The sequence below is a fragment of the Hyla sarda genome, chromosome 3 (genome assembly GCF_029499605.1).
Source record: "Hyla sarda isolate aHylSar1 chromosome 3, aHylSar1.hap1, whole genome shotgun sequence".
Taxonomy (NCBI): domain Eukaryota; kingdom Metazoa; phylum Chordata; class Amphibia; order Anura; family Hylidae; genus Hyla; species Hyla sarda.
The window spans coordinates 57,538,859-57,550,980 of record NC_079191.1 but is presented as its reverse complement, the minus strand read 5'-3'; positions in this window follow the sequence as shown (position 1 = coordinate 57,550,980).

Sequence of the window (12,122 nt, the reverse complement as noted above, 5' to 3'; positions counted from 1 at the left end):
TGTGAGAAATTTGCCGTGGATCAAACTTGTAGCGGAAAACTTGTTGTAAACCCGACTGTGTGTACGTACAGAAAAATCACCTACACTTCACTAACACAAAAATAAAGAGTAAAACACTACATAGACACACACCTTTGCATCATTACCTCCCGACCCAACCCCCCAATAAAAATTAATAACAGCTCATACGGCACTGTTTACTAAATGCAGCCTCCAGCTATTGCAAATCAGCAACTCCACAGCGTGGCCGAACTGCCATTGACTGTCCAAACATGCTGGGAGTTGTAGTGTTGCAACAGCTGGAGGCATCCTGTTTGGGAAACACTGCTGTAGGGTACTTTTAGTGGAAGAGGCAAGCACAATGGTTGCATAGGAGTCCACTCCTATGCAAATCCCTAATTTATGCCTAAAATGCGCATGGAGCTCTCTCCGGAGCCCTGTCGTTTTTCAAAGCATCAGTTTAGGGCCACAAATGGGGTATTTACATACTCAGGAAAATTTGTGTTACAAATTTTGGAGGAGTTTTGCTACTTTTACTCCTTATGAAAAAGAAAAGTTGGGGGCTACACCAGCATGTTAGTGTAAGAGAAATTCACTTTTTACACTCACATGCTGGTGTTCCCCAATACCTTTCATTTTCACAAGGAGGTAAAAGGAGAAAAAGACCCCCAAAATTTATAACACAATTCCCCCTGAATACGGAAATACTCCATACAGGGGAGGACTGACCGGATGGTCGGATCAGACGTTGTCTGAGGGCCCGGCCGGGTAAAGGGCCCGCCGCTACTAAGGATCCGGGACACTCATCCCGGCAGACAGCGCTGCTTTCTCCTGTGTGGTAGCGGGGTGTGATAAGGGCAGATATTGTTACCCTAGGGGCAGATGGCATTAACCCCTTGTATTCATGATGCCAGTGCGTGGTTTAGCCTAAAACCAACCAAAGGTATACTGCTGGATCCTGGGCTAGGCACGGGGGCAATAAAGACTCCGACGCCAAGTTACTGACAACGGTAGCTTTACTGAGGGTAGACAGTTGGTAAAGTTTATACAGTTCAGCCACGGCACAAGGAGTTGACCAGTGACGCAGAGACCTTAAGGGCTTGCTAGGACTCGTAGTAGGACAGGACAATTAAATGCAAACCACGCTGAATTGACAAATGACAGGGACTGACTTGACTTGACTCATAAAGCTGTAACTTTAGCTTACTTGACTTGATGGTGGCTGCAGGACTTGACTTTGAGGTTACCAACCCTCTGGACACACACACTAGGCACGACTGCAGTGGACCTCAGCTTAGCAGAAGAGCAGAGCTCAAAGAGAGAGAGGCTAGCTCCACCCAGGGCTTGTATGGGGGAGACTAGCAGGGAGCCCATAGGTCACCCCTGGAATCACCTGGTAACTGGTACATCCTGGGTAACAAGCACATGGCATATCACATGGTATAACTCTTAAGGTGATAACACATTTTATACAGTACAACATATTTACCATTGAAAAACTAATGCAGGGGGACCTGGGGAAGCCTGGAGAAACACCTCCCGTACTGGGCCACCACACCTGTATGTGCGGTACACGCACATACAACAGAACGCATGTCCTCTGTGCGAGCCGTATCTGCGGCCTACACACGGAGGAGACGTGACCTCCGCCCCCCCCCCCCCATGCAACATGCAGTGCAGGCGCCGATGACGTCACTCATCGGTGCCTGCACTGTGAAGGAGAGAAGACATGGGCCCTGCTGCTGAGGAGATCGCTGCGTGGGATATCAGGTGAGCTTCATTTTTTCTTAACCATCGTAGCGGAAAGGGTGGGGGTTTAATTGCTGCCTATATGGGCAAAGGGTTAGGGGGCTTAACGATATGGGGAAAGGGGTGGGGAGTTTAACTGCTGCCTATACCCATGGGGAAATGGGGGGTGTTAACTGCTGCTTATACTTATGGGGAAAGGGGGGGGGGGGCGAATTAACTTCTGCCAATACCTATGGGGAAAGAGGGGTTAACTGCTACCTATACCTATGTGGAAAGCGGGGGGGGGGGGGTTAACTGCTGCCTATACCTATGGGGAAAGGGGGGGGGGAGGTGTTAACTGCTACCTATACCCATGGGGAAAGGGGGGGTTGACTTCTGCCTATATCTATGGGGAAAGGGGGGGGTGTTGACTGATGCCTATACATATGGGAAAGGGGGGGGGGGCTAACTGCTGTCTATTCCTATGGGGAAAGGGAGGTTAACTGCTGCCTATACCTATGAGGAAAGGGGGGGGGTTAACTGCTGCCTATACCTATGGGGAAAGGGGGAGGGGTATACTCTGTTCCTATACCTACAGGGGGGAGGGTTAACTCTGCTGCCTAAACCTATGGTGAAGGGGGGTTAACTCTACCGCCTATGCCTACAGGGAAGGGGGGTTAACTCTGCTGCCTATACCTACAAGGAAGAGGGGGGGGGGGGTAATTCTGCTGTCTATACCAACAGGGAAGGGGGGGGGGGGGCTACCTAACTTTATATGTATGCCTAAATACTTACCTACATACCGGGCTATCTAACTACCTACATACCTGGCTACCTAACTATGTACATGTCTGGCCTTCATACATGGCTGCCTAACTACCTTGCTTGCCCCCTACCTACCTACCTGGCTAGTCACCTACCTACATATCTGGATTCCTGATCCGCCTACCTAGTTACTTATTTACGTGGATACCTATCTACCTGAAGGGGATTATTACAGTTTGTGGGTCTATAGATGGGTGGACACTGAAAAAATGCAGAGTCTGACATGTTTGCCCTGCAGATGGTAAGAGATTGACATGGTGGTCTGATCCAGACAGAGAAGAAAAGGAAAGAGGACGCTGCAGATCAGTGGTATATATTTACTCCTTGTATACCAGTATTATTGGTCATGGAAATTTGCCTACGTTAAAGTGTTTCTTAAATAAATACATTTTAGTTTATTATGTGGGAGATTTGGGTGGAAAAGGGACGTGGTAGAAGACTGAGGAGGCAGTGGGCCCTTCCTTTTTTTGGTCCGGGGGCCCCAAGTGTTGTCAGTCCACCCCTGACTCCATATGTGAACACAAAGCAATGTGTGGGTGCAGGGACGTGCACACATAGGAGTGAAAGGGGGGCTGGAGCCCCTGCCCTTTTCCTCACCTGCCCCTCTAGTGCCCTCACAAAAAGAGCTGCAGGGGGACAGGTGAAGTAAAAAGGATCCATTGCTGGGGATATTTGTATGTGGTTTAATGGAGGGTGCTGTGCCCTCCCTGCAGCAAGGGGCACCACTCACCCTGTCATTATCTGCCATTTCTCTGCTTCTCTCCACACGGAGGAGACAGGAGCAGCGGAGGCAGAGAGAAGCCCCGCCCACTGCATGTCCAGACACAAAATTCAGTCTATGCAGCCCTTACTGTAAGTGACTGTAAATATATGTGAGTGATTGTGTCTAAGTGTGTGTGTGTATATGTGAGTGATTGTATGTCAGTGTGTGTGTGTGTATGTATATATATTTGTGTGTATGTCTGTGCCTGTGCAGAGAGGGATGGCTGGGGCCTTAGTGTAAGTGACTGTGTATATATGTGAGTGACTGTATGTCAGTGTGAGGTGCATATATATGTGTGTTTGTGTGTGTGTCTATCTCTATGTATGTGCCTATATATGTGAGCAAGTGAATCTATGTATATGTGTATGTATGTATGTGTGCGTATGTGTGTGTGTGTGTGTGTGTATATATATATATGTATATATATATATATATATGTGAGCAAGTGAATCTATGTATATGTGTGTATATATATATGAGCAAGTGAATCTATGTATATGTATGTATGTATACAGTGGCATTGCTAGGGTTGGTGTCACCCGGTGCGGTAGAAAATGGTGTCCCTCCCATACCTCCCTCGTCCCCCAGTAAGTTTTTAGCCTGTTGTGACAGACACCACTGTTGTAGCGCATTGTGAGAAATTCCAGTATAATAATCAGATATACCAGTTGCCACAGAATGGGAAAGAGTTAAAGAAGTTTTCATCATTTAAAGGACATCTGCAGTGCTGGGCAAAAAAACTTTTTTTTACCTCATTTAATAGGTCTTTGAAAGACCTTTCCAACGATGTCTCCCCCATCAAAATTGGCCCAGTCTTTCTCCCGTTATCAGCACACGAATTACGGAGGAGAAGTGAAAATAAAACTACATCTCCCATCATGCCTTGTGCTTACTTCCTGTAAGCTGCTGCCCTCCCCCTGTTCTATCCCCCCGAGCAAATTATTATATTGTAACGCCCACATCTCCCTTCCCTATGCATACACCCTCCCCTTCTGCTCATCTCCCCCTCCCCATGCTGGCTCCTGTCCAGTGATGAAGCAGCTGCCTCCGTGCTCACTGTAGTGTGGACACTGGAGAGTGGAGAGTGAAAGTAAAAATGGTAAAAAAAAACATAATTGTTTGTCTATAAAACTGTCCTGATAGGGGTCCCTCCATCTTTTTCACAACTACAACTCCAAGCATGCCCAGTTATTTTATATGCTGTTCGGGCATGCTGGGAATTCCAGTGGTGCCTCCAGCTGTTGCAAGACTACAAATCCCAGCATGCCCTGTCAGCTTTCTGCTGTATGTGCATGCTTGGAGTTGCAGAGGTGACTCCAGCTGTTGTAAGACAATACATCCAAGCATGCCGTGTCAGCTTTCTGCTGTTTGAGTGTATAAAGGAGTTGTAGTTCACCAACACCTCTACTGTATCAGGAGACTCCTGGGAGTTGTAGTTCACCAACACCTCTACTGTATCAGGAGACTCCTGGGAGTTGTAGTTCACCAACACCTCTACTGTATCAGGAGACTCCTGGGAGTTGTAGTTCACCAACACCTCTATTGTATCTCTGTAGTCTCCTGGGGGTTGTAGTTCACCAACACCTATATTGTATCTCTGTAGTCTCCTGGGGGTTGTAGTTCATCAACACCTATATTGTATCTCTGTAGTCTCCTGGGAGTTGTAGTTCACCAACACCTCTATTGTATCTCTGTAGTCTCCTGGGAGTTGTAGTTTACCAACACCTCTATTGTACCTCTGTAGTCTCCTGGGAGTTGTAGTTCACCAACACCTCTATTGTATCTCTGTAGTCTCCTGGGGGTTGTAGTTCACCAACACCTATATTGTATCTCTGTAGTCTCCTGGGGGTTGTAGTTCACCAACACCTCTATTGTATCTCTGTAGTCTCCTGGGGGTTGTAGTTCACCAACACCTCTATTGTATCTCTGTAGTCTCCTGGGGGTTGTAGTTCATCAACACCTATATTGTATCTCTGTAGTCTCCTGGGGGTTGTAGTTCATCAACACCTATATTGTATCTCTGTAGCCTCCTGGGAGTTGTAGTTCACCAACACCTCTATTGTATCTCTGTAGTCTCCTGGGAGTTGTAGTTTACCAACACCTGTATTGTATCTCTGTAGTCTCCTGGGTGTTGTAGTTCACCAACACCTCTATTGTATCAGGAGTCTCCTGGGAGTTGTAGTTCACCAACACCTCTATTGTATCTCTGTAGTTTCCTGGGGGTTGTAGTTCACCAACACCTCTATTGTATCTCTGTAATCTCCTGGGAGTTGTAGTTCATACACCAGTGTTTCCCAACCAGGGTGCCTCCAGATGTTGCAAAACTACTACTCCCAGCATTCCCTGGTTGGGAAACACTGGCATACACACACACAACAGGGACTACAACTCCCAGCATGTGTCTTTCAGTAGTCCCCCCCCCTCACACACAGAATCATCTCCAGTATGATATTTATTCCCTGTAGTCTATACACCACCAGCCCGTGCAGTGTAATATGTCTCCTCCACACACACGTCCTCCCCTCCCTGCTCTGTGGTTTGCTCTGTGTTTCCCCCATGAAAACTTGAAACCTCCCCGTGAGAAGTGAGGTCCTATGTAGACAGAGCAGGGGAGGGGGGGAGGAGCTGTGGACGTCCTCATTCTCCCCCTGCTTCAATCTTACAGATAGGGGCGTTTCTGAGGATGAGCCTATGGCTGCCTCAGAAAGCACCCGCTCATGCATATGCATAAGCAGGGAGGAGCTGACAGAGGCTAGGGGGAGCACAAACACTGCTGGGAGGAAGAGATCTCTGTCCCCAAGATGGCGGCTGCAATGTAATGAATAGGGGACGGACGCAGGACTACTGGGCTATGCTGGCAACTCTAATATCTCAGAAACGGCTGCATATAGGTAAATAGGACTAATTGACTGAATTGTATAACTTTTGTTTGGGGAACATTTGGGCAGGGATTTTTGACCACTACAGTTGTCCTTTAAATATACTGCTCCCAGAATTACTTAAAGGGGTACTCCACTGGAAAACATTTACTTTTATATCATCTGGTGCCAGAAAGTTAAACAGATTTTTAAATTACTTCTATTTAAAATCTTAATACTTACAGTACTTATAAGCTGGTGTATGCTCCACAGGAAGTTGTGTAGTTATTTCCAGTCTGACCACAGTGCTATTTGCTGACACCTCTGTCCATGTCAGGAACTGTCCAGAGCAGGAGAGGTTTGCTATGGGGATTTGCTCCTACTATGGACAGTTCTTGACATGGACAGAGGTGTCAGCACCGAGCACTGTGGTCAGACAGAAAATAAATTAAAAAAGAAAATAACTTCCTGTGAATCGCTTATACAGCAGCTAATAAGTACTGGAAGGATTAAGATTTTTAAATAAAAGTAATTTACAAATCTGTTTAACTTTGTAGCACCAGTTGATTAAAAAAAATGTTTTCCAGTAGAGTACCCCTTTGAGCAGTGGTGAGGTTATGCTGGGAGTTGTAGTTTCACTGACCTAACTGTAGAACTGACAAGGGACTACAGGTCTGATAGGACATAGAGAGGACAATGAACAATGATATCAGTGACTACAGGTGACGTCTTCTCTATAGTCTTCCCTTATCTAATTCAAATGGTACATACCGCCTGGTCCAGCTAAAACTTCTGTCTGTATAATGTGACGCCCAGACGTCTCCTCACTATGTCAGCGCATTCTCATCCTCTATATGAAAACAATTATTATTATAAACCTGCCAGACACTGTATCCTCTAAATATAATACTACTATACACTATACTCTTTGATTATAAACCTTCCATACACCATACCCACTGAATATAATACTACCACACACTGTACATTCTGAATATAATGCCAACAGACACTGTACACTCTGAATATAAATCTGCCACATACTTTACCCCTGAATATAATACAGCCACATACTGTACCCACTGAATATAATACTACCACATACTGTACCCTCTGAATATAATACCAACACATACTGTACACTCTGAATATAATACTACCACCCCCTGCGCCCTCTGAATATAATACTTAGAGATGAGCGAACTACAGTAAATTCAACTCGTCACAAACTTCTCAGCTCGGCAGTTGATGCAGTTCCTGCATAAATTAGTTCAGCTTTCAGGTGCTTCGGTGGGCTGGAAAAGGTGGATACAGTCCTAGGAGACTCTTTCCTAGGACTGTATGCACCTTTTCAAGCCCACCGGAGCACCTGAAGGCTGAACTAATTTACGCAGGATAAGACATCAACTGCCGAGCCGAGAAGTTCGTGACAAATCGAATTTACTGTACGTTCGCTCATCTCTAATAATACTACCACAAACTGCGCCCTCTGAATATAATACTACCACAAACTGCGCCCTCTGAATATAACGTTGCCATACAGTGCACCCTCTAAATATAATACCACAACAGCAGTAACACCCCTCAACATCCGTTAGCTGATGCTATTACCACGGGAGGGAGGTATTGGTGGTGTTGCTGGTGGATGATGGGGGTGCTACTACTGGGGGGGGGGGGTGTTGCTGGAGGATGATTAGGTTGCTACTGGCCATCCCCCCTGGCAGTATTACCCCCATCATCCATCGGCAGGATCATCCTCCTGACAGGATCTGCTGATGGAGGTGCTGCTGGGGGGGGGGTGTTGCTGGTGGATGATGAGGGTGCTACTGCCAGGGGGGAGCATTAGGTAGGCAGCAGTTCCCCCACATTAGGTAGGTAGCAGTTTCCCCACATTAGGTAGCATCTTTTCCCCACATTAGGCAGCATAGATTCCCCACATTTGGTACCAGTTCCCCCATATTAGGTAGGTAGCAGTTACCCCACATTAGGTAGCAATTTCCACACATTAGGTAGCACAGATTCCCCACATTAGGTAGCAGTTTCCCCACATTAGGTAGCATAGATTCCCCACATTCGGTAGCACAGATTCCCCACATTAGGTAGAATAGACTCCCCACATTAGGTAGAAAAGACTCCCCACATTAGGTAGTAGTTTCCCCACATTAGGCCGCATGTTCCCTTGCAGGTTCCCCACAATGGGTCAAAGTCTCCCCACATTAGATCGCTGGTTCAACCCCCCCCCCCCCCCCCCCCCCCCCCACACACACACACACGCACACACAAAAAAAACCACATACAACACAGAGAGACACACACACAAACACACACACAGTCAGAGACACACACACTCACAGACAGACACACACATAGTCACACACACAGTCACACAAACACAGTCACACACACACACACAGAGTCACACACACACACTCAGAGAGTCACACAAACACACAGTCACACACACAGTCACACAAACACACAGAGTCGCACAAACACACACACACACACACTCAGAGAGTCACACAGTCACACACACACACAGAGTCACACACACAAACATAGATAGAGACAGACAGACAGAGAGACAGACACACACACTCACCCATCCAGCGCAGCGATCCTTCTCACTGGGCGCCCTGCGAGTGACGTAACTGACGTCCCCCTGCGCGGCCATGCGGTGTGACGTCAGGCCGGCGCAGACGTGGGAGCGGAGGCCGGGCACAGTGCTGGTGAAGGTGAGAGGGGTGGTGTGATGACGGACGGGCGCACTGAAGGGGGGGGGGGGGGGTTGCTGATGGACGGGCGCACCGCACACACACAGCGCAGGTGAAGGCGGGGGGGGGGGGGGGGTGCTGACGGATGGGAGGCCGGTCGGGCACAGTAGGGGGGTGTCAGTGTAGCTGGGGAGGGGGGTGCTGCGGAGCGTCTTGGTGTCACCCTATTAGGTTAGGGCCGCACCCCCCGCACCCGGGTCGCAACGCCACTGGTATGTATATGTGTGTGTATATGTGAGCAAGTGAATCTATCTATGTATGTGTGTGTGTATATATATATGAGCAAGTGAATCTTTGTATGTGTGTATGTATGTATATGTGTGTGTGTGTGTATATATATGAGCAAGTGAATCTATGTATGTATATGAGCAAGTGAATCTGTATGTGTGTATGTATGTATGTGTGTATATATCTGTGAGTGATTGTATGTGTGTACCTGTATGTATGATGTGCTTATCGGCTGTATCTTTTAGTATATATTCCATGTTATATGTGTGTCTGTGTATTTATGTTTCTTAATGTATATTTGTACCTGTATGTATGTGTCAGTGTCTCTTTGTATGTGTGTATATTACCTATGTACTGTATGTGTGTATATTACCTATGTACTGTATGTGTGTATATGACCTATGTAATGTATGTGCCTTCCCATTGACAATGGGTAGAGATATCTGCTAAAGCAAATCTGCAGCAGAAAATATGCACGTGTGAACGCACCCTTAGTGGTGGAACAGTATAGTTAAATAATAGTGGCACAGTATATAGTTCATTAATGGTGGCACAGTATATAGTTCATTAATGGTGGCACAGTATATAGTTCATTAATGGTGGCACAGTATATAGTTCATTAATGGTGGCACAGTATATAGTTCATTAATGGTGGCACAGTATATAGTTCATTAATGGTGGCACAGTATATAGTTCATTAATGCTGGCACAGTATATAGTTCATTAATGGTGGCACAGTATATAGTTCATTAATGGTGGCACAGTTTATAGTTAATTGATGGTGGCACAGTATATAGTTCATTAATGCTGGCACAGTATATAGTTCATTAATGGTGGCACAGTATATAGTTCATTAATTGTGGCACAGTATATAGGGAATTAATAGATGAATGGTGGCACAGTATATAATTCATTAATGGTGGCACAGTATATAGTTAACTAATGGTGGCACAGTATATAGGGAATTAATAGATGAATGGTGGCACAGTATATAATTCATTAATGGTGGCACAGTATATAGTTCATTAATGCTGGCACAGTATATAGTTCATTAATGGTGGCACAGTATATAGGGAATTAATAGATGAATGGTGGCACAGTATATAGTTCATTAATGGTGGCACAGTATATAGTTCATTAATGGTGGCACAGTATATAGTTCATTAATGGTGGCATAGTATATAGGGAATCAATAGATGATTGGTGGCACAGTATATAGATCATTAAAGGGGGTAAGGTATATAATTAAAGGGAAACTGACAGGCTGTTTATTCGCACTAAACCCAATGCACTAGGTTACAGTGCAGTATACAAAAATTGGTCTTTCCATTTTCTAGATATTGCCCCACATTGCTAGTATGCGAAGTCAGTCTTGTGCGCAATGGAGGCGGAGCTTCCCTGCCTCCATCCTGTATGCTGTGCTATGCATGGACGTCTTTGTATATTTATAATTCTTTTTTTGCCAACTCTAATATATTGTAGACTGTACGTATATATTAGTGAGGTGTCCATCTCTTCAGTGTAAGAACCAGGGCTGTGAGAAGATTCCTGCATAAGATGGGTGCTGGGTGCTTGGGGATGGGTGCTGGGTGATGGGTGCTGGGTGATTGGTGCTGGGTGATTGGTGCTGGGTGATGGGTGTTGGGTGATTGGTGCTGGGTGATTGGTGCTGGGTGCTGGGTGATTGGTGCTGGGTGATTGGTGCTGCGTGCTGGGTGATTGGTGCTGGATGATTGGTGATAAGTGCTGGGTGATTGGTGCTGGGTGATTGGTGATGGGTGCTGGGTGATTGGTGATGGGTGCTGGGTGATTGGTGATGGGTGATTGGTGATGGGTGATTGGTGATGGGTGCTGGGTGATTGTTGATGGGTGCTGAGTGATTGGGGATGGGTGCTGGGTGATTGGTGCTGGGTGATTGGTGATGGGTGCTGGGTGATTGGTGATGGGTTCTGTCATATAGAGCTCAGGTGGGGGCATATAGGGGGAGATTTATTAAAACCTTTGCAGAGGAAAAGCCCTCTGCAAAACGATCTGATTGGTTGCTATGGGCGACTGCACCGCTCTTTCTCTGCACAGGTTTTGTATAAATCTAATCTATAATACAGTATATTATAGGGCAGCTGTCACATGTTTTCTGTAAATAAGACTGACAGCACAGCCAAAGTGTATATACACATGGCAGACCTTCATAGAAACTGTTCTTGACTCGATTTTACAAAAATACCAACTTTTATGGGCATAGGAATGTCGAGGAGGCCCGGCGGGAGTCCACTGTGTCCCTGGGCCGCAGTACATCTGCCCATTAAGTCTGGCAGACGTTTTTTAATTTATGAAAAGTGCCCTCTTTTTTTTACTTGAGCCCCTGCCCTTCAAAATGTCTGTGCACGTCCCTGTGTGGGTGCACAACATGGCTCAGGAGACAGCAAATGTACATTTGAGGCCTAAATTGGTGATTTGCTCAGGGGTGGCTTCTGACATAAGCGCAAAAAAAAAAAAAGCATATGTGACCCCATTTTGGAAACTAAACCCTTCATGGAATGTTACAAGGAGTGAAGTGAGCATTTACACCCCACAGATGTCTGAAAGATTTTTGGAACAGTGGTCTGTAGTATCAAAAATGTAATTTACATATGCACAGCCTACTGTTCCAAAAAATCTGTTGAACACCAGTGTGGTGTAAATGCTCACTGCACCCCTTGTTACATTTCTTGAGGGGTGTGATTTCCAAAATGGGGTCACATGTGGTTGTTTATTCTATTGCGTTTATTTTAGAACCTCTGCAAGGATCCATGTGGAAATCACTAATTTAGGCCTCAAATGAACATGGTGCTCTCTCACTCCTGAGCCCTGTTGTGTGCCCGCAGAACGCTTTGCGTCCACATATGGGGTATATCAGTACTTGAGAGAAATTGTGTTACAAATTTTGGGAGTCTTTTTCTTCTTTTA